Below are 23,791 nucleotides of genomic sequence, written 5' to 3'. Positions count from 1 at the left end.
ATGTATGGTAGACATCCCCGAGGTTTGTTAGACGTGGCCAAAGAGACTTGGGAAGGGCAGGTCACCCCGTACAAAAGCATAATAGAACATGTCTCGGAGATGCAGGATAGAATTTCAGCGGTAATGCCAATTGTAAGGGAGCACATGGAACGTGCTCAGGGAGCCCAGAAAAGGATTTATGACCGGGGAGCTAAGTTGCGTACATTTTCTCCAGGGCAGCGGGTACTGGTCCTTGTCCCTACAGTGGAGAGCAAATTTCTAGCCAAATGGCAGGGTCCCTATGAAATTAGGGAAAAGGTAGGGGAAGTTAACTATAAAGTCTACCAACCAGGTAGAAGGAAACCTGAACAGATTTACCATGTGAATCTTCTAAAACCGTGGAAAGATCGTCAGGCGCTTTCTGTAGATTTTGTACAACCCCTCCAAAATGTGACGGTAATGCCTAATGTGAACATAGCTGAACCTTTGCCTGAAGGAGGCTAAACAGTTGATCTCCCAGAACAGAGAGTTCTTTTCGGATATGCCTGGGCAAACACCAGTTATAAAACATGATATTGTCACAGAACCTGGGGTCCGGGTACGTGTTAAGCCATATAGAATTCCTGAGGCAAGGCTAGAGGCAGTTTCGAAGGAAGTAAAAGAGATGCTAGAAATGAGAGTGATTGAGGAGTCCCATAGTGACTGGTCAAGCCCAATTGTGTTAATACCGAAGCCTGATGGTACTGTAAGGTTTTGTAATGACTTCAGAAAGTTGAACTCGGTGTCTAAATTTGATGCATATCCTATGCCACGAGTAGATGAGCTCATAGATCGACTGGGTAGGGCCCGTTATATCACAACCCTAGATCTGACAAAAGGTTATTGGCAGATACCCCTGACAGACGCAGCCAAGGAAAAGACGGCATTTTCAACACCTGATGGCTTGTTTCAATACGTTACTATGCCTTTTGGTCTACATGGGGCCCCTGCAACGTTCCAACGATTAATGGACAGAGTTTTGAGGCCACATAGGCAATATGCCTCTGCCTACCTTGATGACATAGTTGTTTATAGCCCTGACTGGGAGACACACCTACCAAGAGTACAGTCTGTGATTGACACCTTGAAGAAGGCAGGGTTGACGGCAAACCCCAAAAAATGTCATATTGGTCTGGAAGAGGCTAAGTAATTGGGGTACATTATTGGGAGAGGTGAAGTCAAGCCCCAAGTTGAAAAGATTAATGCTATCCAGAACTGGCCCCAACCATTAAATAAAAAACAAGTGAGGGCTTTCCTTGGGATTACTGGTTATTATAGGCGCTTTATACCCAAATTTGCTGCTCTTGCAGCGCCGCTAACTGATCTTATCAAGGGAAAAGAGTCAGTTATGATAAAGTGGAACCCTGAAGCGGAGAAGGCATTCCAAACTCTGAAGTTGGCTCTTTGTTCCCAGCCGGTATTGGTAACCCCTGACTTTAACAAAGAGTTTATAGTGCAGACTGATGCTTCAGAGATAGGAATAGGGGCAGTCTTGTCGCAGATCAGAGATGGAGAAGAACATCCTGTGCTTTATTTAAGCAGAAAACTGAATAAGCATGAGAAAAATTATGCAGTTGTAGAAAAGGAATGTCTTGCCATTAAATGGGCACTGGAATCTCTCAAATATTATTTGTTGGGCAGGAAATTCAGGTTGGTCACAGACCACGCTCCCCTTAAGTGGATGAACCTGAATAAAGAAAGAAACAGTCGAGTGACTAGGTGGTTCCTGGCTCTGCAGTCTTACAATTTTACAGTGGAGCATAGGCCAGGAAGATTACAGGGAAATGCGGATGCATTGTCACGTGTGCACTGTCTTGTGGTTACAGTTGCTCAGTCCGAGGGGCCTGAGCAGAGGGGGAGGATATGTGATACCTGTGCAGGACAGGTTGTGGAGGGGAGGTATATTTCTCCAAGGTTCCTCTCATATGTGAAGTAGCAGTCCAGAGACTCACCTGCTGCCTAATTAATGAGGTGATCAGAAGGAAGGTATTTAGGGAAAGTCAGGTGGGCTGTTCACTCTCTCTACCTGGCGACACAGGGCTGTCTGTGTGAGAGCTACATGCAAGTAAGGTTGCAATACTGCTGTGTTTATTAGCTGGCAGGGAGAAGCCCTCCAGTTGTTAGTTAGGGCTGTACTGTGTATAGTCAGTGCCGGACAGGCAAGGAGTTTTGTTTGTAAATGTTTTTTTGTTTCTTTTCTTGCAATCTTCTGCAATAAACCTGACCCAGAGTCAGCTTCTACCTACCTGCTGCTGTTTGCCTCGAATTGATGAAAAAGAAGCGTGACCTTTGACTCCAGCAAAGGCGATCCCTAACCAATTTCTTACAATATATATATATAAAACTTGAAAGTAAGCAGCACTCCAACATCCAATAGTGGTAAAAATTGGTTTTCTTTTTATTCCATGTGTAGCAACGTTTCAGCTCGTGAGAGCCTTTATCAAGCTAAACATTTAGTGCATACAGCGGATATATATACAAAAACTCAAACATCATGTGACCATATAAGCCCCGCCCCCCACATTCATGTGATAACATCAATGTGATACATATATTTTATCAATCCATATTTAATAGATATTCAAGTGATAGCAGGTATATTGCATAATAGTAGTGTATAACATATTTATGATCCGAAGTCGGAAAAATTGTAGGTTTATAATCGTTTGTTTACAAACGTTAAAGTGAATAAAGTGCATTAAAGTTAATAAAAACCACAGTGTGTGGTGTAAGGACATACCCGAGTGTGTTCTCCAACCTCCGATTGCTGCTTATAATAAAACCTTGTCAGTTTAAAACAATATGCGTGTCACTGGCATGGGCAAGTGGAGCGCAAGCCCGGAAGTACCTACTGCGCATGCGCTCCTAAACCAGGAAGTGTTTGAGATGTTGTCATGGCAACGTGTATAACGCTGCAGTATGTACAGACTCCGCAAATCGTGGACCTTGTATCAAATATAAGAAGAACAAGGTACACTAGTCCCTAAGAATGTAACTACAAAAGTGCGGTGCCACCAGATTATTAATGTGTCCCTTATCAGAGACTCCAATAATGTCTACGTCTCTGTGGGACGTTAAAGAACAAGCGATAGGGTCTGGGGTGTTACAGAAATATCACCCTCACTCTATGACCCCCAATTAAAAAAGTACTTATGATAGCTAGTGGTAGACACCTCGTAGTCATCAGGGACAATATTCATGTGTACCGGAGGAACATCAACGGGGAACTGGACATGCCGACACTCAGGGTCAATTGTTATGTTGATAGCGCTGTACCGGAGGAGGGGAACACACGGGGACTGTCCCATTGTAGCTTGGATAGTATCATCTGGAAAAGACAAGAACAAAATATATGTTAATATACAAATACACTAATTGTATATTTTGCATATACATCTGTCGTGCGACAAAGACCACAGGGCCAGAGGGGACAACACCTAAACGTTTTCTTATTTCAAATGGTATGTAATTTATAATCAACATTAAGTTTAAGTGGTTTCAAAGTGTTTAATGTGAATATCCACTGGAGTTGACGCTTTTTTAAAATACGTTCTCTATCTCCTCCCCTTCTTAATGGGGGTATATGGTCTATTAGTCTGAAGCGGAGATGTCTCTCTGTATGACCCACCTCAGCAAAATGCTTAGGGACAGGTAAGTCCTTTCGACCCGACCGAATAGTATATCGGTGCTGATTGAACCGTATTTTGAATTCAAGTGTGGTTTCACCCACATATGCAAGACCACATGGACAATAAAGTATATAGATAACAAAAGAACTATCGCATGTCAAATAATATTTGATATTAAATCGTATCTCATTATGCACAAAGCTGGGACCTTTTTCCATCAGACGGCAATTTATACAGTTACAGCACGGGTAACAACCTTTCCTTGTGTAGCCAGACAGACTAAGCTGCCTGCTTACTTTAAAGGGGCCCACATCAGATTTTACCAGCCTATCCTTAATACTTTGTGACTTGCGATAAGAGAATAGTGGCGGATTATTAAACTCAGGTATGGTGACATTAGTCCCCATCAACTTGGGCCAATGTTTGCGCACAATTTTAGCGATAGCTTCACTTTGATCATTATATGTGCTAATGAATGGAATACGGTTAGTTTCGGTCACTTCTCTATTCTTACTCAGTAGATCACTCCTAGATCTCAACTCTGTTTTCTCTAGGTTCTGCATAATCACCGTATCAGGATATCCACGTCTTTTAAATTTTTTTCGCCATCATTTGTAAATTGCCAGTCACTTTTTTTGGATCGCTGGTAATCCTTTTTACTCTCAACATTTGGCTGTAAGGGAGAGACTTGAGAGTTGAGCGGGGGTGGTTACTCTCAAATCTAACTACGGTGTTTTTATCTGTTGGTTTTGTGTAGAGGTCAGTGTGCGAGCCCTTGAGGAAGGCGTTGTCTATGCCTCCCCACTCTTTGAGTATTGCTTGGAGTGGTGGAGGTATATAGACGACGTCTTCCTCCTTTGGACTGGTACCCAGCAACAGCTGGAGTTGTTTCATGCGTTTCTCAATACAATTGACAACACTATTAAATTCACTAATGTCTTTTCTGATATCAGTTTACAGTTCCTTGATGTCCTAGTAACCAGACGAGGGGACGGTTTTGACACTGACCTCTACACAAAACCAACAGATAAAAACACCGTAGTTAGATTTGAGAGTAACCACCCCCGCTCAACTCTCAAGTCTCTCCCTTACAGCCAAATGTTGAGAGTAAAAAGGATCACCAGCGATCCAAAAAAAGTGACTGGCAATTTACAAAAGATGGCGAAAAAATTTAAAAGACGTGGACATCCTGATACGGTGATTATGCAGAACCTAGAGAAAACAGAGTTAAGATCTAGGAGTGATCTACTGAGTAAGAATAGAGAAGTGACCGAAACTAAACGTATTCCATTCATTAGCACATATAATGATCAAAGTGAAGCTATCGCTAAAATTGTGCGCAAACATTGGCCCAAGTTGATGGGGACTAATGTCACCATACCTGAGTTTAATAATCCGCCACTATTCTCTTATCGCAAGTCACAAAGTATTAAGGATAGGCTGGTAAAATCTGATGTGGGCCCCTTTAAAGTAAGCAGGCAGCTTAGTCTGTCTGGCTACACAAGGAAAGGTTGTTACCCGTGCTGTAACTGTATAAATTGCCGTCTGATGGAAAAAGGTCCCAGCTTTGTGCATAATGAGATACGATTTAATATCAAATATTATTTGACATGCGATAGTTCTTTTGTTATCTATATACTTTATTGTCCATGTGGTCTTGCATATGTGGGTGAAACCACACTTGAATTAAAAATACGGTTCAATCAGCACCGATATACTATTCGGTCGGGTCGAAAGGACTTATCTGTCCCTAAGCATTTTGCTGAGGCGGGTCATACAGAGAGACATCTCCGCTTCAGACTAATAGACCATATACCCCCATTAAGAAGGGGAGGAGATAGAGAACGTATTTTAAAAAAGCGTGAACTCCAGTGGATATTCACATTAAACACTTTGAAACCACTTGGACTTAATGTTGATTATAAATTACATACCATTTGAAATAAGAAAACGTTTAGGTGTTGTCCCCTCTGGCCCTGTGGTCTTTGTCGCACGACAGATGTATATGCAAAATATACAATTAGTGTATTTGTATATTAACATATATTTTGTTCTTGTCTTTTCCAGATGATACTATCCAAGCTACAATGGGACAGTCCCCGTGTGTTCCCCTCCTCCGGTACAGCGCTATCAACATAACAATTGACCCTGAGTGTCGGCATGTCCAGTTCCCCGTTGATGTTCCTCTGGTACACATGAATATTGTCCCTGATGACTACGAGGTGTCTACCACTAGCTATCATAAGTACTTTTTTAATTGGGGGTCATAGAGTGAGGGTGATATTTCTGTAACACCCCAGACCCTATCGCTTGTTCTTTAACGTCCCACAGAGACGTAGACATTATTGGAGTCTCTGATAAGGGACACATTAATAATCTGGTGGCACCGCACTTTTGTAGTTACATTCTTAGGGGCTAGTGTACCTTGTTCTTCTTATATTTGATACGAGGTCCGCGATTTGCGGAGTCTGTACATACTGCAGCGTTATACACGTTGCCATGACAACATCTCAAACGCTTCCTGGTTTAGGAGCGCATGCGCAGTAGGTACTTCCGGGCTTGCGCTCCACTTGCCCATGCCAGTGACACGCATATTGTTTTAAACTGACAAGGTTTTATTATAAGCAGCAATCGGAGGTTGGAGAACACACTCGGGTATGTCCTTACACCACACACTGTGGTTTTTATTAACTTTAATGCACTTTATTCACTTTAACGTTTGTAAACAAACGATTATAAACCTACAATTTTTCCGACTTCGGATCATAAATATGTTATACACTACTATTATGCAATATACCTGCTATCACTTGAATATCTATTAAATATGGATTGATAAAATATATGTATCACATTGATGTTATCACATGAATGTGGGGGGCGGGGCTTATATGGTCACATGACGTTTGAGTTTTTGTATATATATCCGCTGTATGCACTAAATGTTTAGCTTGATAAAGGCTCTCACGAGCTGAAACGTTGCTACACATGGAATAAAAAGAAAACCAATTTTTACCACTATTGGATGTTGGAGTGCTGCTTACTTTCAAGTTTTATACCAATGGAGGACCTCCACCCAGTCCTAACAGCCTGCACCCGCCGTATTTGATTTGAGTTATGTGTGCTGCTTGAACTTTCCAGCTCATATATATATATATATATATATATATATATATATATATATATATATACACAGTCAGTCCTCATGTTATATACAAGATAGGTTCTGTAGGTTTGTTCTTAAGTTGAATTTGTTTGTAAGTCGGAACTGTATATATTATAATTATTACCCCAGTCAATTTTTTTATTGGAATTCAAAAATGTTGGGTTCAGGTGCACAGTGTTTAATGTAATTAGTGATTTCTATTTTTGGTCACCTATTGCATCATCTTTTCTTTATTGAGTTTATGGTATATTCTTTGATGCGTGACCATCTCATTGTTGCAGTGCTCACCTTGTTGTTTCTTGATTAAAAATGTTGGGTTGTCATAAAAACCAAGGATTAACAATAACGCTTAATTGCAGACACCTTTGATGTTGTAGCTGTTTATTGTAGCCTAAGGTTAAAGTACAGTAAGTTTGGGGCCACCTGTGTGTGTGTGTGTGTGTGTGTGTGTGTGTGTGTATATATATATATATATATATTATAGGTCCTTGTGAATGTAGCCTTAGACTGGCAGGTTTCCACCAGTTGGATTTATAGTCCGGTGTATGTGCAGTGTTAAATGCCTTCCTATGTGATTATCAGCAAAAACTACAAAATTGCGCAAAAACATTAAAATTGTGCAAGTTTGAGATAAATCTCTCCCCTGTAGTTGCAATGAACCCACATACACCACCTCCTATCTGGTGTAAATTTGCATTCTTTTGAAAATTCTCAGTTGATAAATGTGGTGTTGCACAACTGTGGTGTATTTTTTCCACCATTGCATGACTTTAGAGTTGCGTTTTTTTTCTTGCTAAAAAAACCCAGCAAAAACGATGTTTGCACAAAAATTTGCGACAATTATACACAGAGAAACTACACAGGGCTAATGATAGCTGAAATCAGTTATTTAATATCCCAGGCAACGCCGGGTACTACAGCTAGTCTAATATATAAAGCTGAGTGTGTTGTGTTTCGAAAGGCTCTGGAATAAGAAGTTGCAGATAAAGTTCTTCACAATACCTAGGTAATCATTCAGTTAATCTGTGGTGTTGAATATATGATGTGAAATGCTTCTATTACTTTACTTTTCATAATAAAATTTCTGTCTTTGGTTTGTGAGTTTTTTATGAGCTAAATATTATTTTGTAAACCCATTCTATTTTGTTACAGCTAAAATAAGTTATTTACTTTCCAGGGCAGCTAATAAATAGTAATAATAATGGATAATTAATTTTTGTTATTTCTGTCTATGATTGCTAATGTGGTTTTATAATACTCAATAAAGCATTATTTTCTAATTTTGTAAATGGATACAGGCAGCCCCCGGGTTACTTACAAAATAGGTTTTTAAGGTTTGTTCTATAGTTGAATTTGTATATAAGCGGAACAAGTATATTCTATAATTGTAGCCCCAGACAAAATTGTTTGTATTTTTTTTTAGCCACAGTGACAAATGGACTTTCAAAATTTTGTGCTGTGAAGGGAACCAGGATTATCAATACAGCTTCATATAGATACCTTACAGCTGATCATTGTAGCCTGGGACTAAGGTTAAGCATCCATAGTTTCTCCAGAGGTCACAGTGGACAGAGAGGTCCGTCTGTAACTAGGGGTCATCAGTAAGTCCAGTGTCCTTGAGTCGGAGAACATCTGTTTATGTGTTGTTATTTTTTATATACTGTTGATCAGATCCTTCACAAGGCACCAACAATTTTTTTTCAGCATTCTGTATTTTCAGCAAAAGCGGAAGGTATGTTACCTCTTTAAGGTATGTTCACACATTGGGGTTTATTTACTGAGGGTCGTGGATCGCACTTTCGCCGGACTTTCCAGCATTTTCAGGTTTTGCATGCTTGTGACGGGTATTTAACAGGGATCTGTGCTGGCATTGTGTCACAAGTGGATTTTGGCGCAGCTGCGCTGGCTTTCATGTGACAGCAATTGGGGGGCTTGCCGTTGGACGATCCGATTGATTTGGACTGACCCTGTGGTTCAACTTTCAAATTGTGTCGCAAGATAATGCACTTCTATGCACCAGGGAGAAGAAGGTGAACGGGGAAGCGATAAATGCAGGATATCGGGTGCACGATCTTAGTGCATTCTCGTCGGACATTGCACTTTCTGGGAACTTTGTTGGACAGTTAAGTAAATGTGCCCCATTGTATAGCTTGTGCATGGATTATTGTGGTTATATTAGTTTTCAGACTAATCAACTATCAACTATCATGTTTGCTTAATGTGTGTGTGTGTGTGTGTATATATATATATATAAGGTGTGCAACAGGAAATGATAAACCTCCTGTGCACTGTTCAGGCCACTCCAGTGTAATGCAATTGTGTAATTGAGACCTTTAAGATAACCTATGTACTAAAAAAATGGACTTCACTTTGACTATGCAAAGAGGTCTCATTTCCATGTGGATGAGTGTCAAGGAATATTTGTCTTATATTCAGCTCATTTAGTTTGACTGTAAAGTTTTAAAGTAGACTAAAAATAGGGATGTGGATATTAAATGACACCTGTGCATTAGGTGATTTCTCTAAGCACCTACCACGCAGACTCTCGGTCAATGGGTCGGAGTTGATTATGAAGAAGTCTACTATGGGCATTGCCTTGTTTGAATGATTTAGATCAGGTAACAGTAATAAGAGCTGGAGGGTTAAAGATCAGCCGGCACTGACTGTTTGCAAAGACCATTAAACGTGTTTATTTAATGACTCCAAATGCAGCCGTTGTCAGTTCCCAGTGTTATTATATTATCTAGGCTGAGTGTTTACATATAACTTGTAAAATTACGTGATTTTTTTTTTAAAATGCTGTGCGTTAAAAACAAATTTTCTCAGTAGACATTTACACTTGCCTGTAGCGAATACAAAGGTGTACTGGTGAATATTAATTGCGTTGAAAGGATATCGGCAATTTATCTCCGATGGGTTTCTGGCAATAAAACATTACCGCTTTCTGGAATGGTAATAGTTTTAATCAGGAAATACAGAAAAGAGCCTGAAGACTAAGACTTCAAGATTGGACTCGTTCAGATAATGTACTTGGAACGGCAGTTTAGAATTGTAATTTTTCACACTGGAAGAGTTTATGTGAACTGATCTTGAGCGGCTCTCTCTTTTAATGTAAAGGCGTGTGTTAATTAAATTTCGCTTGTGTGTTTCTTTCACCTTTTTTTTTGTATATCTTATTTAACCAATATTGCCAGAAGCTTCCTAATCAACGTAAAATGTTCCTTTGTAGCCATTGGGAATCTGCTTCCCTTTATTCTCCTAAGTAGGGCCTTTATAGTTTAATGCCGGCAGAACAAACATTTTTGTATGCAAACGACATAAGTTGCTGGCTTTTATATTTGTTCGCTGGCTTTTCTACATGGCATCATAGCACAGTCACATTCCCATTTCTTTTTGGTTTCTTAAATTCATTCTTCTGCTTTTATATTGGACAATTTTGTTTTATACCTCTATAACTTTCTTACCATATTGAAATGTGTTTTTCTTGTTTGCCGGCAACTGTACTGATGTGTGAAATAAATGTGCAAAGCCAATGAAATACAAAGCTATAATTTTGTTATAAGGAAAAAATGTGTTAACTGTTTTAGTTTATGTGTTCGGGAAAGAATACTCTATTTCCATTTCCACCTTCGTATCAAATGTTACTGGTTTTAAAGCTGTCTTCTAGCGAATGACGTTCATGGAATAATGCTATGAAATGAGAATTTGCATTCTACAGAGCAGAGATAGGAATCAAAGGCTTAGTTGTATTCACAACGCAAGACTCGTGTTTTGTCTTATTTATTAGAGTAAAAATTTTAGACTAAACAGTTCAAGCAGTGCCAGCTGCATTACAATGGCCTATGTTGGATGCTCGTAACAAGTCACCTGGCCAAGGTTGGAGTAAAAGAAGGAGACTAAGGGGCACATTTTTCTAAGTGCACCAGTGCATAATGGTGTCCCTGCCCCCGGCTCCCACCAGATCCAACAGGAGGTTCCGACCTCCAGATAAATCTGGGCTGGCAGCTGCAATGTGCTGCTCCTGCAGGGCACTTCTACACCAGGTCTGACCTGGCGTTGAATTGCGTCTTACCCTGCACCTGAACAGGCACAGGGTGGGAAACCCTGCATCAGCCCACTGATCCTCTGGGCGTGCTCCCCTTGACACACCTCCATTGCCATTTGGCGTAGACGTGGTGTAATAGGGGAAATAGGCATAATTCCTGGCCATGTGTTGGTACTTGTGCTTACTTGAGGGCTTGTATGCCATCATAAATATGCCCCAAAGTACATAAGAGTGTCAAGAGAATAGTTTAGACCCCTGTGTATGGTAAAAATAAGAGAGACTCTCAACTTGATTAGGATTATCACATGGGCTTTGGAATAAGAGCAGCTATTGATGCTGCCATACGTGTGTCTCATCCACGAGTGTTGTGCTGTCCCAGAGACTTGTTCACTCAGTATTGTTGCAAGCCTACAGAAGTAGTGGTCGATAGTGAAGAAGCACTGCAACCATAGATCTTATTAAAAATATTTATTTACTCAAACTATGCATTTCAGCTCAGTGCCTGAACCTTTGTCAGGTGCACACCTATCTAATCAAAGAAAATTCCACCTTTTTATTGGCTTACTTTGCACCTGAACCTTCGCACAAATTTCGCAAGTAAAGATTTGCATGTACATGTTTGGCAAGCCATAACTATTTGCCATTAAGCCACACCCTTTTGTCTGACAGAAGTAAAAAGTGTATAAAACACTAAATAAATGAGGTGTGTAGCCATCACCAGAATTCTGGTGGATTTAATTTAGTAAATCTCCTGTTGGGATGAAATGTCTGGACAGGTTAGATTTCAAACTCACTGCTCTAGAGACTTTGTCACTAAAGATGTAAATTTTTTTGTATACAATTTTGTTCAGATCCTTTCAGTCATTTTGATATCTAAAGCTATTTAAGCTGCTCTGCAGTTTACCTCCTCTTTCATTTTCACCTTGAGATTACCATATATTTTAATAGCTTTTGGATTGTTTGAATTACACAGTGGGGAGAGGGGAGAAAGGCAGGCACAGCTGCTGTCAGCATATTTACCCTGGGGTAAGATGTTGAAATGCAACATGCCAATCCATCTTTTTCTCCATCATATCTGATTCAGGAGGTCCCTGTACAGATAATACAGATTAGATAGTAGCAGGGGCATAACAATTGCGGTCCCAGAAAGAGAAAGGCCAGGGCCATGGCAGTCGCATCATATATAGCCTTAACAGCTGCGGCTCAAGCCGGGCGGGCATGGACGTTTCCGGGAGTAGCGGGCGGGGCAGGTGGGTGCAGCCGGGGATAGCGGAAGGGGCAGGTGGGTGCGGCCGGGGATAGCGGGCCGGGCGGGTGGTTGCGGCCGGCGATAGCGGGTGGGTGTGGTGTTAGCGGCAGGTGGGTTCTTCCGACTATAGCCTGTTGGGGTTTGGGGGGGGGGTCATAGCTGCCAGGACTGGGGCCCATTATAAAATTTAATAAACAATGTACTTACCTTTCCTAAGGTTCCCCGAAGCTCCCCTGATAAAGTAAATCCGGCCAGCAGTGACATCTTCGTGCCCCGCCGGCGTTGCACAGACTATGACGTTGGCAAGCGGCTGACATCATAGTTTGTGAGTCACCAGTGCGTACAGAGATGTCACTGCCGGCCAGACTTACAGAGCTGGGCAGGGGGCTGCTGGCTGTATACTGGGTGAGGGCAGGGGGTAGCGGGCAGGCTGCCTGTATACTCGATACTCGCAGGACAGGCTGGCTGGCTGTATACTCAGGGGGGGGGGGCAGGCTGGCTGCATACAGGGGGGCAGGTTTACAGCATACAGGAGAGGCAGGCTTGCTGTATACTGGGAGGCTGGCTGGTTGGCTGTATACTGGGGCGGGGCAGGCTGGCTGCATACAGGGGGCAGGTTGGCTGTATACTGGGGAGGGGCTGCCTATATACTGGGGAGGGGCTGGTTATATACTGGGGGTACTGGCTGGCTACATACTGGGGGGAGAGGCTGGCTACATTCTGGGGGAACTGGCTGTATACAAGGAGAATGGCTGGTTATATACAGTGGGGGGCTGGCTGTATACTGGGGGACTGGCTGGTTATATAATGGGGGTAGCTGGCTGGCTATATACTGGGGAGGGGCTGGCTGGCTATATACTGGGGGCAGGCTGGCTGGTTATATACTGGGGGCAGTCTGGCTGGCTATATACTGGGGAGGGGCTGGCTGGCTATATACTGGGGAGGGGCTGGCTGGCTATATCCTGGGGAGGGGCTGGCTGGCTATATGCTGGGGGCGGGTTGGCTGGCTACATACTGGGAAGGGGCTGGCTGGCTATATACTGGGGAGGGCCTGGCTGGCTTTATGGTAAATGTGTATTCTGAAGAATAACAGGCGGTATGGGGCCGGCAGCGAGGGTTTAGGTATATGGGGGGGCCCCGTTTCTAAGTTCGCATCGGGGCCCACTGGGGTCTTGTTATGCCACTGGATAGTAGGCTAGTCTAACTGAACATGGCGGTGTTCAGCTGACATCAATCTATTGTCTATGGCTGCCTTTAGACAGCAATAGATATTTTTAATTTGCACAATTAATTCTTTTATGTACATACATATTGTTAGATGGTGAAAGTCATTGAGATAGATAAATTTCCTCTATAGTTTTATCTTGGGTTCCAGGGAAGGTGTTGTGTGTAGTGGAAAGCAAATACTTTGTCAGTGTGTAAAAGCCGGAAGAAAGAGCCTGTAGCTGGGAAGAGATGGGCGGGTTTCCCTGTTTCATCTTTGCTCTCGTACCACATGGCTGCTCCATGAGAAGGTGCATAAAAGGGTGCAGACATCGAATCTCCCCCTCTCTGACTACTGGAGCTGACTGCAGAGAGCTACATGACAGCTGAGACCACGAAGTCTGGGACTTCAAACGCTGCTTGGACCTGATAGTAAGGTACCTGGTATATCGAGGTGGTTTATTATTTAGATAGAGCTCATTCGAGCAGGTTTTGTTTTCTGTTTTTGCCAAAGAAAGGCTATTTTTTTGTTTGGTATGTTTTCAATAAGGAAAAGGCAAGTCCTATTTCTGACCTGTTTACTTTTTGGAAATCTGTTAAAGGGGTTTTCCCATAAAAAAAATTCTCAAATTTCAATCCCCTGATGATGTTAACAAAATTACTTCAAAATTTCACTAAGTTTTATTGCTGTTGTAGTTCCTATTATTCAGGGATCGTCAGTGCAAAATCCCAGAGGGTGGGCGCCGACTCTCTAAGCAGACACATCCATCTTGTTCTGTGAGCTGATAGTGTGGTTAGATTATCAGGGTACAAGGTTTCTATACACTTTCACTTAGCTTCTGCACATTGTACTAGTACCTGACACATAGAAAGAGAGATTACATAGATCAGAGATGATGAGATCCATGAGATGCTTATTGCACATAATGAAACAGCTCTCTTATATCTCTGCTAATCAACTACACACTAGATCTCCTGTGCCTTCCTGCTGTGCCTCCCCCGATAGAGAACTTATCTGTCTGTAACTTGTAGTTCTTCTCACGCTGCTGCCGACAGGAACTCAGGAACACATAGAAATCCATATGGCTTCTCCGAACCCGAACTCAGAAGTTACAGGGTCGTGTCTAGGGGCAACTGAAATTGTGTACAGCAGGACTGATAGACTAGGTCAGTGGTGGCGAACCTATGGCACTGGTGCCAGAGGCGGCACTCGGAGCCCTCTTTGTGGGCACTCGGGCCATTACCCCAGCATGAATTTCACCAGACAGGACTCAAAGAAACTTCCTATAGAATCTTCCTATAATGATAGATGAATTTGTCCTCCTCTTTTCACCTGTGTTGGTATCCTTAGGAGGCTGAACGATTGAAAGTTGTCAAAGAACAAGGAGAAATAAATTACTGCTTCAGTTGCTGCGCTGGCATTTTGCGATAAATAAGTGGCTTTTGGTTGAAGTTTGGGCACTCAGGCTCTAAAAGGTTCGCCATCACTGAACTAGGTAAACTATTTGCATGTAAATAATTTTGGCAAAACCTGAAAAAAACTTGTTGGAACTAGCCAACTAATGTGTAGATAGTTTTTTTTTTTTTGAGAACTTTAACTGTATTTTTTTTTGTTAACTGTACTGCATTTTTCCAGTTTCTGAGTACATTGCATGGAGAATGAAAATGGTTATCTGGGAATATTTATTTTGATATCTTTTCACACTGAAGGTGGTATAAAAATAAGAAACTAGCTATACTTAATTATTTGGGGAATATTAACAATTGGGAAAAACTATGTGAGGTGGTGGAGAGTTATCAAGGGATTAAAACACTAATTCCTGGTATACATATACCACCTCTGACCTACACTATATATGGACATAATAGGGCAGATTTACTTACCCGTCCCTGCGCGATCCCCAAGGTGCATTTCCCGACGCCAATGCATAGCTGCCACGATTCACTAAGATCATGCATCCAATATCCTATCTGTCGCTTCCCCAATCAGGTCTGCCGGAGTCCACCTTCTTCCTCCCGGTGCATATAAGTTATTGATCTTGCGACACAAATTCAAAGTTAAATCCCGCGGTTTGTCCAATGCGCCAAAAATCCGATCGCGTGCAACACAATCTCCGGCGCAATCCCTGAAAAGTCAGAAAAGCAGGCTGCGGGACCCTTAGTAAATAAGCCCTAATATATCTTGTGTTTAAAGACAGAGGGACCAATACATAGAGAGGTGATAAAATATAATTTATTCAGGGCCTTGTAAATATTCCCTTTCTGTACGTAGTATTTTTTTATGTGACCCACTGGTGTACCATGTCATGCAGGACTTCTGGTGGGTCAGGGCCGAGTGCTAGTCTGCATCTATGAATGAAAACCCCCTCCATCAACACCACTCCCATGTCACTGGTCGCATGACCCGCTAGAAGTGCCATAGGATTCAGGACGTTACTGGAAGCCCTGAAAGCAGCTGCCGGTGGGACATGTGAGCGGTTGCATATACACACAGAAAGGAAAAGTTTGCAGAACACAAACATGATAAATAATACATTATGGGGGCGTGGCCTGACTGCGGACGGAGATGGCCGCACATTAGAGCTTCTTCTGCCCGAACCCTGCTCCAGCACCGCTAACGGCACCGAATCCAGTCCTGATCCACCTGTTCATGGGAGCTAAGAGGAGAGGGGGTACCCGGACCCCAGCAGCGCCGCTAAGTCGGTCCTCGGCACGCGGAATTGGTCGATTCCTCATGGCGGCGGCCGCCGCTACCCAGCCCGCAGTCGCGGTCGCCCCGACTCCGGCTCTAAGACCAGCACCGCGGGAAGCCCCTGCAACAGATGGCCCGCAGACCGACTTACCTGCCACGGATCCTCCGCAGATGTCTGCAATCGAGGGGGTACCGGAGTCCGAAGCAGCAGGACAGGCTGCATCACCTCGGCTCCACGTGGCCAAGATGGCGGGCGACCACGTGGCGGCGGGCGCCACAGCGAGCGCCGATGCCCCGACTGACTTCAGCACTCACCACCCGGGGGAATCCAGCCAGCTACAGCCTGATGAGGAGGCAGAGCGGCACGAGTCCGGAGAGGGAGCTGCCAGCGCAGATGAATCCCTGCAGCTCCATATGGGCAAGATGGCGGCCGTGCACGGCCCTTCAGGTACTGTCGGGCGTAGGGGGATTAATAACCTTATCAGGACAGTGCAAGTGGAAGCCCAAGTTCACACTGCCCCGCGAAGCCCAAGGGGGGGAACGATTCTGGGGACACCCCAACACCAACAGTCCGGGCCCTGCTCGCCCCTATGTGTGGCTACTACAATGCAGGCCCAAGGGGCAGTGGAAACACCAGTGGAGCCCTATGGCCCCGATGGGCTACCTCAGGAAGGCCCCTTTACCCCCTCCAGTGGAGCTGGTCCCTCATGGGCTGAGCAGGTGGAGTTACAGCAAGTGAGAGTGGGGGGTAGGGGGGACCCTCAGCGGCTGAAGGGGGAAAGAGAGAAGGGGACACCACCAACACCCCACTCCCCTGTGCTGTGGCCGGATTCAGGGGAAGAATGGCCGGCCACCCCTGTGGCACGTACCCCATGCCCCTCTCCAATGTGGGCTGCTTCACAACCATCACAAGCCAGGCCACATCAGGCCACCGATCTTGTTGGCCGTACTGCATCTAATACTGAGCTCTCCCAGGAAGGAGTCTTTGAGTCCCAAAGAGTCATGTTGTCCCAAGAATATGGCGCACTGGCTGAATTACGTGCCCTGAGCTCCCACCTTCGCACCATTCCCACTAGGGACGACATGGAAAGCTATGTTGCTAGATTAGAGCAGTCCTACACCGCTGAGCTGCACACAGTGCGAGAGGAAGTTCAACAACTCGAGCATCGGGTAACATCCACTGAAGTTACCCAGAATGATCTTAGTGCCCGTCTGGAGTCACAAGCTGCTACTATTGCTTCCCATTCTTTCCAACTTCAATATTTGGCGGACCAAATGGATGATGCCGAGAACAGGGGACGGCGCAACAATATAAGAATACGGGGTCTGCCCGAATCAGTAGAGACCCCTGCACTCCATGATACCCTACGCCAGTTGTTCAACTCCATCTTGGAGTTACCGGCAGATACACCAGTGGAGCTGGATAGAGCGCATCGATCACTACAACCCAGACCTGCAGAGCTTGAGCAGCCGAGAGACGTTATCTGTCGGGTGCACCGTTATCAGCTAAAAGAGGCAATAATGTCCAAGGCAAGATCAGCAGGGGACATTATATTCCAGAGGTCCCGCATACAGCTCTTACCGGATTTATCAAAACTGACACTAGTAAAACGAAGAGTAATTTCTGGAGGAATTACGACAACGAGATATACCCTACTCGTGGGGATTTCCATTTCGCCTCCAGATCCGACAGGCGGAGCACAGATTTGTGATTCGACACCCGGGAGAGGTCCCGGCGGGTGCAGCGGCATTACAAATCGCAGCTCCTGAGTTACCAGACTGGCCAGGCCTGCCTATATCCCCACCGTACGGGGCTGCACCCCCACTAGGGAGACCCCTAGACGCCGAGCCCGGGGGGTCGAGGCAGGGGAGGAGCACGGATGGGCCGCGTTCCTGGACAGTTGCCCCCTGAATGATGCTTAATAAGTAGGATGGTTTAGATTTGTTTTCTTTCTCAGGGTTGTGGCACCAAGTGGAGGGGCGGTCACTTTGGGATGGATCTTGGGACGCGGACGAGGCTCCCACGATTATTATCGCTGGTTTACACTGATAGTCGGACCCTTTGGGGTTCACGAGTAGTTGGATGTCCCATTATGACCTCCTCTGCCTGCCAAATGTTTACTACTGCCCTAATTACTTAATAATGTTTTCTCTTTTCCTCTGTATTTTTCTCTTGAAACTGGATTTGGTTTATTGACTTTATATAGATATACTGTGTAACATGCGGTTGTGGGGGTGGGAGGAGGGGGAGCCTTTCGTAGTCAATTCACTACCCACCGGGGAATCCGTAGCCAGCGGGCCTGTCTATGGTATTATAAGTGTTGTTTCCCCACTGTTTAGTGTTAGTCTGTTGAGTGTTTGTCTAGCAAGTGTCTCGTCTTAGTGTATAGCCCTTCCCCTCCTATACCCCTACCCATTCCCTTTACTACAACACCTGAGGATCCTGTATTGGTCGCTATCCTCCCAGTTGGGCGGCGTGAGGTTAGAAGGGAACCAGAATAGCTATGGATACTGTTCGCCTAGCATCCCTCAACGTTAGGGGACTTAATGTCCCACAGAAGAGGTCACAGATCCTATATGACATGCACAAACAGAGAGTTAACATCCTCTTCTTACAGGAGACTCACTTCCGCTCCACCAGCATGCCAGACATCCGGGATCGTTACTTCGTGCGTTGGATCCACAAAGGTAGATGAAGACGGCAGATATGTCTTCGCGAAGGTAAGAGCCTTCGGGCAGTTGCTCACTCTCGCCACCTGGTACCTTCCCAACAACGGCCCCATCCCTGTTTGCAGGACAATGCTGAGCACACTGTCCGACTTTATGGAGGGTCACCTTATAGTGGGGGGCGACTTTAATTTTCCCTTAGACCCTTCAGTTGACACGTCAGGGGGGCGGGGTGCTATCCCGCTCAGCCACCTCCGTGGCCTGCGGAGGGACCTGCATGCCCTGCAGCTAGTCGACATCTGGCGGACCTTACATCCCCGGGATCGGGACTATTCCTACTTTTCTCCAGCACACGGATCTTATAGCAGAATTGATTTTTTCCTTTTGAGCCACAACGCTCTTAAATGGGAACCCACGGCAACAATTGGGAACATCCTCTTCTCTGATCATGCCCCTATTTTCTTGACATTGTCCTTTCAGCGTCATAGTCGCAGTCCTTGGCGGTGGAGATTAAATGACAACCTCCTCAGAGATGCTATTTGTGCAGAGGAGATCAGACAGCATATAGCCTCCGTTAGCAATGACCCGGAGTGGAGCGAAACGGCTCACTCTCCTCGGAGTTGGGAGCAACTCAAGGGGGCATTGCGAGATATTTTTGTTCGTCATGGTATCCGCCTTAAAACAGAAAATAATGCACGAATTATCGCTCTCACGGCACAGATCCAGAAATTGAAGTTGCGCCATAAGTCCTCCTTATCTGCATCCAATCTGGCTGAGTTGGCAGGGGCTAGGGAATCCTTAAGGTCTCTCTTGGACCAGAAATACTTGCATTTGTATGATCATGCAGACAAATGCGGTAGACCTCTGTCCAGATTACTACACCCCCGCTCTCAGGCTTCCTACATCCCTAAGATCAAAGGCCCAGGGGGATCGGAGGTTTTCCACCCTGATGAGATAAGCAACAGATTCGCTTCCTTTTACACCTTGCTATACAACATTAGGGATACAAAGGGTTCGACATCGTCCACTTCCCAAACACCCCTCATAGACTCGTACGTGGCGGAGACAAGCTTACCAGTCTTGTCCATGGAAGTCACCGATACATTGGAGCAGGATATAGAGGAGGCAGAGGTCTCTGCGGTGATTAAAGACACACCCGCTGGTAAAAGTCCAGGGCCGGATGGGTTTACACCGGCCTTCTTTAAACAATTCAGAGAATTGCTGTCCCCCTTGCTAGCCAAGGTATACGGTGCCGTATCCTCGGAGTCAGGCTTTTCCCCCAGTAACATGGAAGCCCACATTAGTGTGCTACCCAAACAGGGTAAGGACCCCTCGCTCCCAGCCAGCTACAGACCCATATCTCTAATAAATGTGGATGTGAAGTTATTTTCTAAGGTGTTGGCGGAAAGATTGGCCCCCCACATCACGTCAGTAATACACACTGACCAGGTCGGATTCATCCCGGGAAGGGAGGCACGGGATAACTTAAACAAAACTATTCTCTTAATGTCACACGCGAAGGCGCGCTCCATACCCACCTGTCTTCTATCCGTGGACGCGGAGAAGGCCTTTGACAGGGTCCACTGGGGTTTCATGACGGCGGCACTTAGACAGATCGGGCTGGGTCCTAGGTTCCTGGGAAAAATTCTATTCCTCTATTCCAACCCCACTGCTAGGGTGAGAGTTAATGGGAACCTTTCCGGGTCCTTCCCCATCAAGAATGGTACTAGACAGGGGTGCCCGCTCTCGCCCTTACTATATGTCATAGTAATGGAGCACTTAGCCACAGCTATCCGGAAAAACCCCAACATCCATGGGATCACAATGGGATCCAGACATTGTAAGGCTGCGTTGTACGCAGATGATTTGTTGTTGTACGTTTCTCAACCAAGGATCTCTTTCCCGTCGCTCATACAAGAGTTCAAGAGATATAGCGCGGTTAGTGACTTTAAAATCAACTATACTAAGACTGAGGCTCTCAACATATCACTTCCTGCTTCAGAGGTGGACCACATTAAAGACAACTTCCCCTTTCAGTGGCGGCAGACGTCCCTCAAATATCTGGGAGTAATGATTCCGACCGATCTGTCGAAGTTATACACTCTTAATTACTCACCCCTTCTGGATCGCACCCTGAAAGATCTCCAAACATACGATTGTAAACGCCTTTCGTGGTTCGGCAGGATTAACGTCCTAAAAATGGATGTGCTTCCACGTTTTTTATACATTTTTCAGGGCGTGCCGATTCTACCCCCTGCGGGCTTTTTCCGCATTTTACGATCTGCCAGGTTGCGATTCATTTGGGGATCTAAACGCCCTAGAATAGCCTGGAAGACGCTGATTAGACCAAAGTCAAAGGGGGGGGGCGGGCCTCCCTGACCTTAAACTGTATCATCGAGCATCATTGCTCCTCAGATTGCTTGACTGGACGTATAACACGGTATCCAAACAATGGGTCGCTCTGGAACAAACATGTTCCGCATCACTTCTTAAATTGTTGCCTTGGGTTCCAGCACCCCAGGCAATTTTGCTAAGGGACGCACTGCGCCTGTGGAGATCACTAATAGCGAAGAAATGCTTGTCCCGGGAGCTTGGCCCTCTCACCCCGATCTTCCGGAACCCGGGATTCCAACCGGGAATGGCTAAGTTGTCCTTTTTGGGCTGGGGGGTTCTAGAGGACCCACGGATGTACGACCTACTGCAGGGATCTCCACTGCCTCTCCATAAGGACTTTAATCCGCGTCAGGGCCATACGGGTAGTTCTTGGTTCGAATACTCACAATTACGGTCCTTTATAGTGGGGGCAGGTGACTCGGCGGCCTTCGCCGATTCCCTTACAGCCTTTGAGGGTTTATTTCGACTGGACGCAGCCCCACCACATGCCATTTCCCAAATTTACTCTATTCTGACGGATGACTCTAAGACCTCAGAACTCCCATTTGTTAGGAGCTGGGAACGCGAGCTGGGAACTCCCCTGTCACAGGAAGACTGGGACAAATCTTTCCTTTTTACGCACAAGATGTCCTCCGCTTGCTCAGCACAGGAAAAGGGATATAAGATAGTGGCACGATGGTACCGGGTGCCGACAGTGTTGCACCTAGCCTTCCCCTTGGTCTCGGACATATGCTGGCGCTGTGGAACTGATAAAGGAGATATGCTGCACGTCTGGTGGAGCTGTGAAGCTCTTAAACCCTTCTGGAGCCAGGTGTTCAGCATATACAGGCAAATTTCGGGCAAAACAGTGACTGCATGCCCAGATGTGGCCCTTCTCTCAGTTCTCCCTGGTCAAATCGGAGCTCAAAAAAAGGTCATACTACGTTTTTGCTTAATTGCAACCAGGGCGGTAATACCGCGCCACTGGCGGTCCACCACATGTCCCTCCCTCGCCGAATAAGCCACAGAAATGTCTCACCTGTTCCGCATGGAGGAACTAGCTATCTTAACACCTGAAGGCCATGAAAAGTTTCTTCACGTTTGGTCCCCCTGGATGAGTTTTAGGGACTCTCAGGACTTTAAGGCCCTCTTCGAAGAGCAGGCCCCAGGATAGACTTCCCTAAAGCCCATGTAGCGGTATTTATATATAGCCTCTCTGCGGAAGACGGGGAACCCCTGATGCTTCTCCTTCCACTATTCGGAACACACCCCACAGGATCCCTCCCCCTTGTATACACTATCCCTTTTGTATCTGTCTAATTATCTGTCTTGTCGAGTTTTGTGTTTTAGTCTTATTAACACGCTCATTCCAGGCACGCAGTTCACTGCAACTCAGGAAACTAAACTGTTATACTACCCGGAAAGGAGTAGGTTGACATGTTATCAGGGATGGGGAGGTAGCGGTCAAATGATGGGTACTTTTCAGAGTTTAACTGTAGAAACCGCTCCCTTCTCCATCCGGAAAGGCATTATACTCATTCGGGACTCCACTGGAGACATAATGTGTGACCTGGATATATGCTTATGTTTACCATACATTGTATGTTTTACACTGATTACTGTAGGCTCCTGTCTAATGTTATGTGAGTTCTTGTTTTACAATGTTCAATAAAAATGATTCAACATAAATAATACATTATGCTTAAAGGAAATTTACCTTTGCTTTTATGCATTATGAACCAAACATACCTTGAGAATTCTGTAGCTACACTGATGCAGAAACATACCTTGTTTAATCACTGAGCTGAGTCGTTTTGCTGAAAAAAGAATTATACATTTATGATAATGAGGCTCTCTTGCTCCTGTGGCTGCCTTGGTGCTTCTGCTGACCTTAATTCTGATTTTCTTTTTTCTTTTAGATACAGAAATTTAAAATCAATAAATTCAATCAATCCAAAAGGTAAGTTACAAATAAATTTTCTTTGTTGGATTTTGGTCTACTACAAACAGTATTGGCTAACAGTATTAACTACATCTCAATGCAGTCCTGTGTAGGTGAAAACTTACCCAGGTGGGTCAAACGATGCAGTACAAGTCAGGAGTATTAAAGAAACCAAAAGATCAGGCCATACAACACAGGTTTGTAGCCAGGTATATCCATTGTTGTCATGGAAAAACCGCAGAAAAGCACGCAGATTAAGAAAGACTCATAGAACAAACTGAAATAAAGATCAAGGGAAACAATCGGCAAGAATTATTTATGAAGTAGGATAACTTAACAGGGCATTAGCATTGAAGGAACCTAAATGTTCAGACTTGAACATGTGAAAATATGTTTGACCAACCATTATCATTCATGACTAGAGATGAGCGAACATACTCGTCCGAGCTTGATGCTCGGTCGAGCATTAGCGTACTCGAAACTGCTCGTTGCTCGGACGAATACTTCGCCCGCTCGAGAAAATGGCAGCTCCCTCCGTTTTGCTTTTTGGCGGCCAGAAACAGAGCCAATCACAAGCCAGGAGACTCTGCACTCCACCCAGCATGACGTGGTACCCTTACACGTCGATAGCAGTGGTTGGCTGGCCAGATCAGGTGACCCTGGGATAGACTAGCCGCTGCCCGCGCTGCTCGGATCATTCTGTGTCTGGATGCCGCTAGGGAGAGAGCTGCTGCTGGTAAGGGAAAGCGTTAGGGTGTTCTATTAGATTACTGTTAGGCAGGAGTGATTCTCCAAGAACCCAACAGC

The 23,791-nt window shown here is 44.9% G+C and overlaps 1 protein-coding gene across 2 annotated transcripts in view; it reads left to right on the top strand.

Annotated features, from left to right (window-relative positions):
- Positions 1-23,791, top strand: part of PC (pyruvate carboxylase) — a 325,659-nt gene that overhangs the window by 19,341 nt on the left and 282,527 nt on the right. The window contains exons 1-2 of one of the 2 annotated variants that reach the window (XM_072117869.1): positions 18,646-18,723; positions 22,962-23,002. The gene's annotated coding sequence lies outside the window, so the exon portion shown is untranslated. Of the gene's footprint in view, positions 1-18,645; positions 18,724-22,961; positions 23,003-23,791 lie in introns of those variants that run through there. The other variant, XM_072117868.1, reaches the window with a different exon arrangement.

This window comes from Engystomops pustulosus, chromosome 7 (genome assembly GCF_040894005.1).
Source record: "Engystomops pustulosus chromosome 7, aEngPut4.maternal, whole genome shotgun sequence".
NCBI lineage: Eukaryota > Metazoa > Chordata > Amphibia > Anura > Leptodactylidae > Engystomops > Engystomops pustulosus.
Note: the sequence above shows the minus strand (reverse complement) of the source record. Positions and strands in the feature narration are given on the sequence as shown.